General features: G+C 35.7%; 1 protein-coding gene across 17 annotated transcripts in view; it reads right to left on the bottom strand.

Annotated features, from left to right (window-relative positions):
• ADGRL3 (adhesion G protein-coupled receptor L3) overlaps positions 1–12,371 on the bottom strand; it is a 762,953-nt gene that overhangs the window by 120,358 nt on the left and 630,224 nt on the right. The gene's annotated exons all lie outside the window — the stretch shown is intronic.

The raw sequence follows: 12,371 nt of genomic DNA on the forward strand, positions 1-12,371 counted from the left end.
CTCACCACCCAGTGCTGGGCTTAACACATTAAAAAATGCTTTAAAATATTTGGGTTTGAATGATTATCATAATACCACTCAGACCAAGAGCTAAATCCTCTAGGTCAGTATAGCTTTAACATCCATTTAATCTCAAATGTTTAAAAAGGTATGAAAGATTCTATGTTCAAACTGAGCTCCTAATCTTACCCTGTTTCACCACTCTTCACTTTTCCAAATCTGCTCTTCCCTCTGTTTTCCCATTTCATCAAACAGCAACTTCATTCTTTACAGTGTTCCGGCCAAAAACTTAGGAGTTACATTGATTCCTCTCCTTCACACACTACGTTCAGTCCATCAAAAGATTTTGTAGGTCCTGCCTTCTGATTCTCACAGCTTCTCATCACCTCAACTGCACCAAATTAGGCTGAGCCACCAGCCACCAGATTTTTTTTTTTTTAATATCCTCTTAATTGATCTCCTTACTTTAACCTTCATATCGCCCCCCTCCCCCCCTTCCTTCTACATTCACCAGCATGGAGAGATTTTTTAAAATTATATATCAGATAATATGATTCATTACTGAAATCACCCAATGTCTCCATCCATCCATCCATCCATCCATCCATCTAAATAAAAATAAAACCCAAAATCTTTACAAAAGTCTGCAATATATTATGACATCTGTACTCCTGTGCCTACTTTCCCTTATTACCCTTTATTTGACTCATTCTACCCCAATTGGCCTACACTATTCTTTGAATATATCAAACACAGTCTAGCCACAGAGTCTTTTGCACTTGGTGTGCCCTGGGTCTAGAATGTTCTTCCAAAAGATATCTGCATGGTTGACTTGCTACCTTCCTCCAGTCCTTCATTCAAAGGTCACCTTCTCACAGAGGGTTTTCCTGATTCACTCTATCTGAAATTGCAAGCAACTGCTCCCCATTCTGATTCCCTCCATTAGTTTTCCTGAACTATTTTTTCTCCTTAGCACTTGCCCAAAGTATAAATGTATACTTATTAATATTTCTTGTTTATTGTTTGTGGCCTCTACTAGAAATATACTTCAAGAGAATAAGTTGTTTTATTGCCTGTGATTACCAATGCATCCCCAGCCCCTACCAAAAACTGTCTACTGAAAAAACGAGTATCTCTTTAACTATCCTTCTCTTCCATAATGGATTTAGGTTATACACTAAAAGTTGCATCATGCTGCCCAATGTAGAATTTTGGGGACATTTGGTTCTTCAAGCACTTGCTCTAAGAGCTTGAGTAAAAGTTAAAGAAAATTAGAGCTGAAGAATGAGAAGATTGTTACAATACTATCTTCATATATGTTGAAATGCCAAGGTATCAAACAATTATGGCAATAAAGGTAAAACTATTTATGGAAGCAAGAGGACTGCAGAGTAAGTCTTAGCATCTACAGACATGAATTTAATTTTGTCACTCCAAGTTTGCAATTGTTACCTTTAACAAACTGTTTATGGCTTTGACTATCAGAAGCCTCAAACACATGGAGATAAAATAACTGAGGCTTCATATTACTGTGACAAATATACCATTAAGAACATTTAATAAAAATAAGATCAAATTCATGGAATAGGAAAATGTATATTTTGCTTCATGATTTTCAAATAATGCAATGAGAGTTCACTAAGACTTTTTGTGGAAATCTAAATGTTTCTAACATTGTTGTCCAAAAATCAAGTCAGTAAACAATATGGAGAATGGTATTTGACCAAGTTTTCATTTTAATTGCATAAGTGTTTCCAAATGGGACAAAACTACATGCATTAATTTTGGATCCCTCTGGATGGTTTATTCTTTAAAAAAAAAAAATACTTTTAGAAAGTTGCACTTTCCAGACACTGCTAACACTATCACCCTATAATTATTAACTCTGGGCAAGTAATAATTAAGAAAATGTTTTACTTTCTGCATAATAATATATTACTTTAATGTTGAGTCAAATTTGTTAAAGCACAATAATATGAATTTTAATTTGCCTCTTAAACATCTTATTCTGAAATATTTGTACTATAAAATGAGTGTTTTTTTTTTCCTTTTTTGCAAACATAAACACTTGCTGTGCTACTATTGTATCAAATGAGTATTAAGTCATTGGTTTGATTTGTGAATTTCACTGAAGCCAGTAAGGTTAGGAAAGGCCTATTTTCTGAGAAATGTGACATGAACTCTGTGAAATAAGTTCCTAGCATTGCTCTGCATCTTGGGAACCATGTAATCAGACACAAAGGTCACCCTGCAAATGCTTGGAAAAATAAAGGGCTTAATGGTCAAAGGAAATTTGAATTTACTTGTCAGAACAGGATAAAGTCAAAGTTGAGTAACAGTAAGAAGAACAGTATGACTGCATTTCTTATAATTCTTATAGGAAATTAACCAAAAGAATTCAGCAACTATTTTCAAACTTGTGTCAAATTGGGGATGAGGGTGGGGAGCAATCTAAATATTTTCAGGCTTTAATTGCTAAGAGAGAAATACTGGCAAAGTAAGATCACATAAAAACATTCATATCCAGTTGTCCTCTGGATTTAATAAAAGGTATTCAGCAAATCTCTTTGATATCAGATGCATAGCATAGCATGCCCTAAATTATTGAGATTTTTCTTGCTTTGAATTTTTTAAAATTTATTTTTATTTTTGACACTATTACAGATGTCCCCCATTTCCCACCCTCTTTGCCTACTTCCTCCCAGCCCCCACCCATCTCCCCTGGCCTTCACCACACTGTGGTCTGTGACCATGGACTATGCATATATGCTCTTTGGCTAATCTCTTTTCCTTCTTTTATCCAGCCCCTCCCACCCCACTTCATTCTGATATCCCTCAGGCTGCTCCAGTGCTCCATGCCTACAATTCTGTTTTGTTCATCAGTTTATTTTTGGTTTGAATTTTAAAAAAATTAAACTCTCACCAGATTTAGTGAACCAGGTTGCAGTATCGATAATGAAGGAAACAGAAAAGGAAACAGTAGAAAATGTGGGAATTTACTATCTTACAACAGCTGAGAATTTAATGCAGATATAGGTGAGAGAAAAAGATAGATTAAAGTTGATAAAACAAAAAATGATCACTCAGAAATTTCTAAAGGAAATGTACTGATCAAGCAATAAAAAAGAAAAAGATTATAGGATTATCTTGAGTCTTACTACTGTGTTTCCCCGAAAATAAGACATCCCCTGAAAATAAGACCTAGCACAACTTTGGGAGAAAAAATTAATATAAGACACTGTCTTATTTTCAGGGAAACAAGGTATTCTGAGGTGAGGGCAAAAAATGAAGCTATGAAGATAGAAAATTCCATTTTTAGCATTTCTAAGGTGAATACAGTTTTGATGAGGATGATGGTTTTCCGAATGTCATACTCTATTAGGAGTGCTAATTTATTTTATTAGGGTACTCACTTAATCTTATTAAACACTATGATATGATACTATTATTATCTTTCATTTGCAGATGAAAAAAAACAGGAACACATAAAATAAATAATTTACCCAAGGTCACTCAACTAGTATGCAGCAGAGATAGACTTAGTGATAGGGTGACCGACTGACCAGGTTTGCTCAGAATGTCTCAGTTTTAGCAGTAGATTTTGCATCCCAGGAAAGCCCCTCTCCATGACATGAAAAAATCTCAGAAATCAGAAATGGGTTCAGAAGTTTAAAAGAAAAGTACAAATCCATATGACAGCCTGGAAAATAGAAACTGGAAGCAACACTATTGTTAGTGTCAAATAGATGTAGTATCAATTATCCACCTTCCCTAGAGATGGCTGCTGATTTCCCCCCAGGCTATTGATGTTGGCAATCATGGATCATTCTTATTGCACCACACAGTTGTGATCCTGAGTTCCTCTCTGATTTTGGATTAGCTGTTGGGTTTTGATCAAGACTGTATTGCTTTAATTTCTAACACTGTGATATTGTAATCATCTTTTCTAATAGCTTGATATAACTGAGAATGACGATAGTACAATAACATGATAATCCCGAAAAATAAAGTGGAAACATGTTTTATTTTAAAGATTTATGGAAGGACATATAAAACTAGGTTAGCGAGGTAGCCAAAACAGAGCATACTGCACAACATGCAGAAATGACCTTGGGACCCGGTATGACAGAGAAGGTTGTGTGATTGTGCACACAGAGGCCGAATCTCTCAAGTCTAGGATGAGACGGGCACTTTTTGTGAAATCAATTTTTGTTGTTGTTCTTTTATGTGTGTGTGTGTGTTTTTTTTTAATCTTCCCCCCAAAAGACACCAATGCTTAGTTGAAAGTAATGGTTGTCAGAAAACCTTGAGTAGACCACAAGAATAAACATGAACTATTGTCTTGCTCCTTTGATTTTTCTATGCATCTGAGTAAAGTTACTTTTTTTCTGACCCAGAGGATGTATCTAAAATGTCCTGTGGGTAAACAAAAGGGGAAATTTTGATAGCCAATATTTTGGCTCCTTATAATGTGACCTGAGTTCTGTCAGATCTTACAAAAGATCATGCTTTCTAAAGTATTTCAAGTGATATGTTGAATCATAGCAACAGAATAAAGTTTTCCCTAGCTCTTATGAACTTTAATGTGAAAAATGGAATTTCAAAGCAAAATGTTGTGAAGACCTTGGTAAGCTATAAAGTAGACTTTGCCCATCTACCTGCATATTCAACAGATAGTGCAAATGTAAATTTTGAAAAGTTCCATTCAGCCTATAAATCCCTTTACATAAGAAAATGAACAGTTCATACCCACTCTTTTAGACAAGGCTGCTAAAAACAGATGTGATTTGCCTACTTGTGATAATGAGGTTTAATAATGAAAATTTAGGGTTACTTTTCCATTTCTACTAAATGTGAAGGAGTATTTAATGGGTTTCCTAACTTTCTAGAAATGGAAGAATACTGAGACATGCGCCTCCAAGATTGCTATCATTGTCTAGCCATAGAAAATTGTTAAAATATTGGCCTTCTATAAAATCATAGTTTCAAAGTATGACGCAAGAAGAATTTCTTTCCCTAATCTTAAAATATATGACAGGTGAAAATGAAGAAACAGATGACAGTAGAATAAATTTATATGTTTTTTCTCCAAAACCATGTGATGAGCTCTGAATAGATTATAAGGAACCTGGAAAAAGGTGAACTGATTCTACTTGAGATGCATGAAGCTCCATGTCAGACAAAAACTCCTAAACAAAAGAGCATGACTTATTTTTGGGATTTAAGACTGTTTCTATAATGTAGCACCAGAAAAACAACAACAACAACACTAACAGTTAAGTTAAATCAAGTTAAATAGGACTTTCTCATTTCATTATTAAAACTGCAACTTATTGCCGAAACCGGTTTGGCTCAATGGATAGAGCGTCGGCTTGGGGACTGAAGGGTCCTGGGTTCGATTCCAGTCAAGGGCATGTATCTTGGTTGCGGGCATATCCCCAGTAGGGGGTGTGCAAGAGGCAGCTGATTGATGCCTCTCTCTAATCGATGTTTCTAACTCTCTATCTCTCTCCCTTCCTCTCTGTACAAAATCAATAAAATATATTTAAAAAAATAAAAAAATAAAAATAAAAAAATAAAAAATAAAAAAATAAAACTGCAACTTATTTGAAATTCAATATAGACTTCATAATGCAAAATTACCTCAGTGCTTTTATTACCATTATCCCTGACAGTATTTTGCCTTACGTTGACATCCAATATGCTTGGAAGTGTTTAAAATAATGAACATGGCCGGCACTGGTTTGGCTCAGTGGATAGAGCATCGGCCTGCGGACTGATAGGTCCCGGGTTCAATTCCTGTCAAGGGCATGTACCTTGGTTGCGGGCACATCCCCAATAGAGGGTGTGCAAGAGGCAGCTGGTCGATGATTCTCTCTCATCGATGTTTCTAACTCTCTATCCCTCTCTCTTCCTCTCTGTGAAAAATCAATAAAATTTATTTAAAAAAAATAAAATAAAATAATGAACATGTTGGATATTGACAGTCTATATGATGATTCACAAATGCAAAAGAACTGATTGACAAACAACTGGTTTACCAGAGCAAGCCCATAGACACAAAGTGGACGGCCATTTGTGGAGAGCTGGAAATTCATTCCTATAAGCCTGATTCTAGGAATTGTCACCGCTAAATAGTAATAATTACTTAATGCATATTAAATACACTTTTGATCTGGTAGTGCTATTTCCCAGTTGGCTCTCTGAAAAGCTGATCACCCTAACTGGAGGCCAAATACTCCATGCTGTAAACAACTTCACTAATGATGCAGGGGACCATAGATCCTCTTCTATTTTACTTGTTATGACCCAATTATACTAGGCTTCTTAGAATTGGACAGAGCTAGGTTTTCATGGGTAAAATGTTCTTCACTATCCTTTGAGTACAGAAATTAAATCCAGTGGTTTTACTAAAACATTTATTAGGGATCATTCAGCAAACTTGCTGATTCTCACACAAAATGGGTACTGTTTCCTAATACGAGTTTGGTAGGTTGATTTTAAGAATATTCATTTGATGCTTAATTTGTGACAGGTACTGAATAAAATATAATGTAGACATACACACACACGTACACAAGCATGTGACACACCCATCCCATTTTTACTCCATATTCCATTTTCCTCACTAAAGCCATTTCAGGCAAAAGGAAAAGGAAGTAGTTACTAAGTTTTCATTTTTCCATTATCCAGAGTGGGGATCTTCCAGATAAAAACCATGGGAACTATAATCTCACAGGCCTAAAAAAAATAGGTAGGAGCCAAGATTAAATTTTACAAAATTAACACCTTAAAATGCCCACAGTTCCATGAATTGGACTTTTAAATTACCAAATAACCAACCATAGAAGGTTTTTAAATAACAATGCTTACACTGTAAGACTACACAAGGAAATTGTCAGTCCCCTGAATTGTTTATAACAACATAGGAAAAGTGGTTTAGTTCAGCCATATTTTTGTAAAAATGCTTTAAAAATATTATTTATATAGGTTGACCCTATTGTCTGCTTAGAATGTTATATGAATAACTTTTGGGAAATCTAGCTAATCTCTCTAGAGTCCAATAGTTCTCCAATTTTATCACTTTATTTACTAGACACTATGGAATGAGACAGGAAAAAAACAAAAACAATCACTGAATACTATCAATGTTTAAAAATAAAAGGCAGCCGAAACTGGTTTGGCTCAATGGATAGAGCGTCGGCTTGGGGACTGAAAGGTCCCGGGTTTGATTCTGGTCAAGGACATGTACCCTGGTTGTGGGCATATCCCCGGTAGGGGGTGTGCAAGAGGCAGCTGATCAATGATTCTTTCTCATCAATGTTTCTAACTCTCTGTCCCTCTCTCTTCCTCTCTGTAAAAAATCAATAAAGTATATTTAAAATAAAAATAAAAGGCAAAATTCTGTGACCTGGAACAAATAGAGTTAGTAAACATGTCAACTTAGTAAGAGTTTAGTTCTTACTAAAAACAGTATTAGCATTTGAGGATATTTTTTAGAACATTAGGATAGGAAATGTTTTAATACTGGTTTCATTTGATTGATTGGTTGATTATATTTTCTTAAGCCTGGGTAAACTGAATGAGTAGAGCCATTATAATTAAAATAATAAAAAAAATATATATTTGTTAGTTAATGCTAAAAATCACCTCACTAATTAAGAAGCAACCCAAAAAATTAAAAAGATTACTTTATATTGACTAATGATTGTACTTAAAATCGAATTTAGTGGTTTTGACATTATGGGAATTCATAATATCTATGTAACCAACATTTTGAAGAGTTCTGGTTATATGTCGTTATGATAATATTTTGCTAAAAATCCATTATTTGACAATTTAATTGTAAGTAAAAAGTCTTGCTCTGAAAAGTAAGGCAAAATGCTAGCCTAAACTTCTCTTTCAGAAAAGTCTTACCTTGATAGAGGTTGATAAATGATTATTTATTAGTAAAAACTCAATTAAATATTTTGACCGTGACAGTTAACTTCTCTCCTCGATCCCTACTAGGATCAGGAGCTCAAAGGCCTAAAGGAAGCAAATATGTGAATTTAAAAAGTCACATTTTTTTAAAATAAGCGTATAATTCTTAATACAATTTTTTTTTTTTAAAGAGAGGAAGAGAGAGAGCCAGAAATATCGATGAGAGAGAAACATCAACCAGCTGCCTCTTGCACACCCCCTACTGGGGATGTGCCCGCAAACAATGTATTATACATGCCCTTGACCAGAATCGAACCTGGGACCTTTCAGACCACAGATTGACGCTCTATCCACTGAGCCAAACCAACTTCGGTTTAATATAACTTTGTTATTCAATTCCTAAAATAATCATGAGATAATGTTAGAAAATATTTAATAGTGTCATCTCAACAATTAATGGGAAGAGGAGTTCAGATAATTTACCTAAGGAAAAGAGGAATCCATCCTGATTCTCAATGTCCTGATTTGTTATTCTTATTCTGACTACCTACCATTCAGATTATAATCGGGGTAAATGAATCATGATGATGATATCTATTGTGATGTGAATTAAATGCAATAGTGTAAGTAGACATTAAAAAAATTATATTCAGCCCTGACCCTGTGGCTCGATAAGTTCTCCCTCACATCAATTTCTCTCTTTCTTTCTATTCTCTCTTTCTAAAATAAAAAAACATATCGACAGGTGAAGATTCAAAAAAAAAAAAATTCATTCCTATTATTACTGGAAGGGCCCTTCGGAGGGTTGAAGTCTTCACCTAATCTTCATTTTTTAGAATCTCCACAAACTGGATTACCTCTTTTTTTAAGTAAAATTTGCTGAAAAATATATGATAAAAGCATAAAAATCCAATCTTATTTCATGTACTTCAACCCTGTCACTCTCATTTGCTTAAAGCAGTTCTATCACTTCATCTGGGGAACCTTCCCTGACCCTCAAAGCTATTTCCCATGTATTCCCATCCTCTGCTATAATAAGACATTTCTCACAAGATACTGATTTTGCTAATTACTTATCTATATTACTAATTATATACTTGAGTTTTGCCTGTTACAAAATGGTACTCAACTACTAAGGAACAAATAAAGGATGGAGGATGAAGCATAGTACTTTTTTTTAATTGAGATTACTAAAACAAAGTTTGCAGATATGTTTCCACAAGTACTTCTTAAATATGAAAATGTCAGTGTTCCCATAGAATGTAAATTTAACCAAGTTATCAAACTTAGTAATTCCCATAAAGGACCTCCTGATGCCATGTAGACATATTTAACAATTTGCTGAACAACAGACAAACAAACCTATAGATGGTGCCCAATAATGGAAAGATACTTGTTTTTTTAAATCTTCACTCAAGCATATTTTTCCATTGACTTTTAGAGAGAGTGGAAGAAAGAAGGAAAGACAGAAATACTGATGTGAGAAAAACACATCCATGGTTGCCTCCTGCACACACCTTGACCAAGGCCCAGGCTGGGGAGGAGCCTGCAACCAAAGTACATGTCTTTGACTGGACTTGAACCTGGGACTGGGACCCTTTGGAAAGGTTTTTAAATATCATAAGTACTATTTCACTTTAGTATAAAATCACATTACCTAAGTATCTGTAATGATTATTTTTCTGTCTAAAAGAGAAGACAATTATATGTTTCCTTAGACAACAAAAGTAGAAAGAGTTAAGAAGTTATTAACTGAGTTGCCACCTTGGAGTAGAAGCATCCCTTTCCTTTTTTTTTTTTTTTTTTTTTTTTTTTTTTAATCTTCCTACATTGTTCTCGCTATAATATCTCTCTCAGTACCACATTGAAAAATCAGTCTAAACTATTTTCTGCCTTGATAAACTAGAAAGTCACTGAATTCCTGAGGCTAGGTTTGTGGGGTGTTGTAATATGAAATTTTATAAAGGATGGAAAGGGAAAGCGTCTTGCCCAAACCGGTTTGGCTCAGTGGATAGAGCGTCGGCCTGCGGACTGAAGGGTCCCAGGTTCGATTCCGGTCAGGGGCATGTACCTTGGTTGTGGGCACATCCCCAGTGGGGCTTGTGCTAGAGGGAGCTGATCGTTGATTCTCTCTCGTCGATGTTTTTAAGTCTCTATTCCTCTCTCTTCCTCTCTGTAAAAGTCAATAGAAAATATATTTAAAAAAAAAAAAGGAAAGCGTCTTTGAGAAAGTGATAATGGAGCAAAGACTTGAAGGAGACAAGAAAGTTGGCCCTGTGGCTCTTTGGCGGTAGGAGGAGGGAGACTTTCAGTTCTAACTACAACACCCTGATATGTTTATGGCAAGATGATGAGGTTGGTGTGGCTGAAGCCACGTGAGCAAAGAGAGGAATAGTAGGAAAGGAAATCAAGAGATGATAATGCAGCCGGGTTTGGGATTCTGCTCTTATTGAGGTTAAGAAGTCCTTCAGATTGAATCAAAGGTATGAACTACTTCGTTTGCATTTTAAAGGGTTATAAAATTGCTTTTGAGAATGAATCAGAGAAGTGACACAGTCTGACTCACATTTTAAGAGTATCCTTCTGGCCATTATGCTGAGAATAAACTTAAGGGAACAAGGAAGAAAAAAAGGATAACTAAGGGACTGAACTAAAAAATAGGGAAGTGATAGTGGCTGAAATCTAGGTGGTAGTGAAGAAAATACTGAGAACTTGTCAGACGCTGGATCTGGCAGGATTCACTCCTAGGACTGTGTGAGTATGAGTGGGAGAAAAAAATAGAATATTTGGTTTGGGGCCAATGCACCTGGAAGTACATCGCTAAGAAGGAAAGGAATCAGATGAGATAATCCCAAAAATGTAGTTCTAGAATTATGAAACTTACCAGAAGTCTGGGTGGACATAGCAAGTCAGCAATTGAATCTATGAATCTGGAGTTAAGAAGCGGAGGTAGAACTCTGGGAATCATGAGATGATGCTTAGAGCCATATGACTAAGCTACATCTAGAATTACACCTCAGACCAGAGCAACTAGGAGAGGTCATAGGGGTGAAAAGGAACAGAAAAGGAAGCTAAGAAAGATGTTACTAAAGAACATAAGAAACAAGAGAGAATGGTGTACCCAAGGCAAAGGGAAGAAAATGTGGCAAGAATGTGGTCAATGCAAATTGTCCTTAAGTTACCTCACTAAATGCATCCGACTCATCCTTTGGAGCAGCATACTTTTTTGAAGAGCTGTCTCTGAGCAGGCCTGCCTTAGATAGATGGTCCTCCTCTGTGTCCCCACATCACAACGTTGACCTCAATTATAATATTTATCACAGTTACAACTGCAGCTTCACTTCTCTGCATGAGTTCTTTAAGGGTGAGAAGCTTCCCTGTCATGTGGAATCTAGAAATATCTCTGGGAGACGGGAGGGGGAATTTGTGTGTATTAAAAACCTACTGTGTAGTAGGCAACTTGTCAATACCTTTACTCAGGTATTTAAAGGATGAAGAAAGTACTGAATGAACAATAGAGATCACACAGATGATAGATAAAGACAAATCAGGACACAGGCAGAGCCCCGGAGTGAAGACCCATGATTGGGGAACCGCAGTTTAATAACAATAACTATCAAGATTACTCAGCTAACTCTTCTCGCTCTTTTTCCAAGATTGTCAACCAAATTCTCCAATATGATTTTGTTTCTGTTACAGATCTACCTGCAGAATTAGATGGTGACCACTGCAAACATAAATAACTGTCCCATTTGGCTACTGTGCTTCTCACTCTGCATGAGTAACTGAGTGGTTTGGTTTGGACATTAGTGTAATGAAGGTTTGGTCAGATTGTAGCTTTTTGGACTTCTGTGTAAGATCTGCTTGCATTCTGCTTTTCAAACATCACAATGAAGTTGTGAAATCAAAATGGGACTGACTTAGAGTATGTGATACAAGAAATCCAGGACTTACATACTGTGTGACTGACTGTTAAAGGAAAATATTGATTTCCATTTATTATATCTCTTGTTGACACAATAATGGTCACAGTCGGGCTTCTTGTATAATAGATGATTGGGTAGATGTTGTCATGCTATGAACTGAGCAAAATGATATTTTGTTGTTATTTCAAATGTGATCCATATTTTTTTCTGAGTTTCAATTTATTCCCTAATCTGAGAAATAGAATCCCAGAGCCATACTAACACATTCCAAGTTTAAATCTAACATTTGGTAGTGCTGCCAAATTGCTAAGCTAGATCAATTTGTGATGCCCTGAGAAAATGTGCTTGCAGTCATTTAAAGACCAAAATCTGAACTGTGCTGACACAGCTAAGGCAATTTACTCTTAAGGTGTAACTGGGCTTGCATTTGGTCTCCCTCTGGGATACTTGTACCATCTTTAAATTCAACAGTGTCAAAGAAAATTTGGGATGAAACTATTCAGATCAATGACAACAGGTAGA

This window comes from Pipistrellus kuhlii, unplaced genomic scaffold (assembly GCF_014108245.1).
Source record: "Pipistrellus kuhlii isolate mPipKuh1 unplaced genomic scaffold, mPipKuh1.p scaffold_m20_p_1, whole genome shotgun sequence".
Classification (NCBI taxonomy): Eukaryota; Metazoa; Chordata; class Mammalia; order Chiroptera; family Vespertilionidae; genus Pipistrellus; species Pipistrellus kuhlii.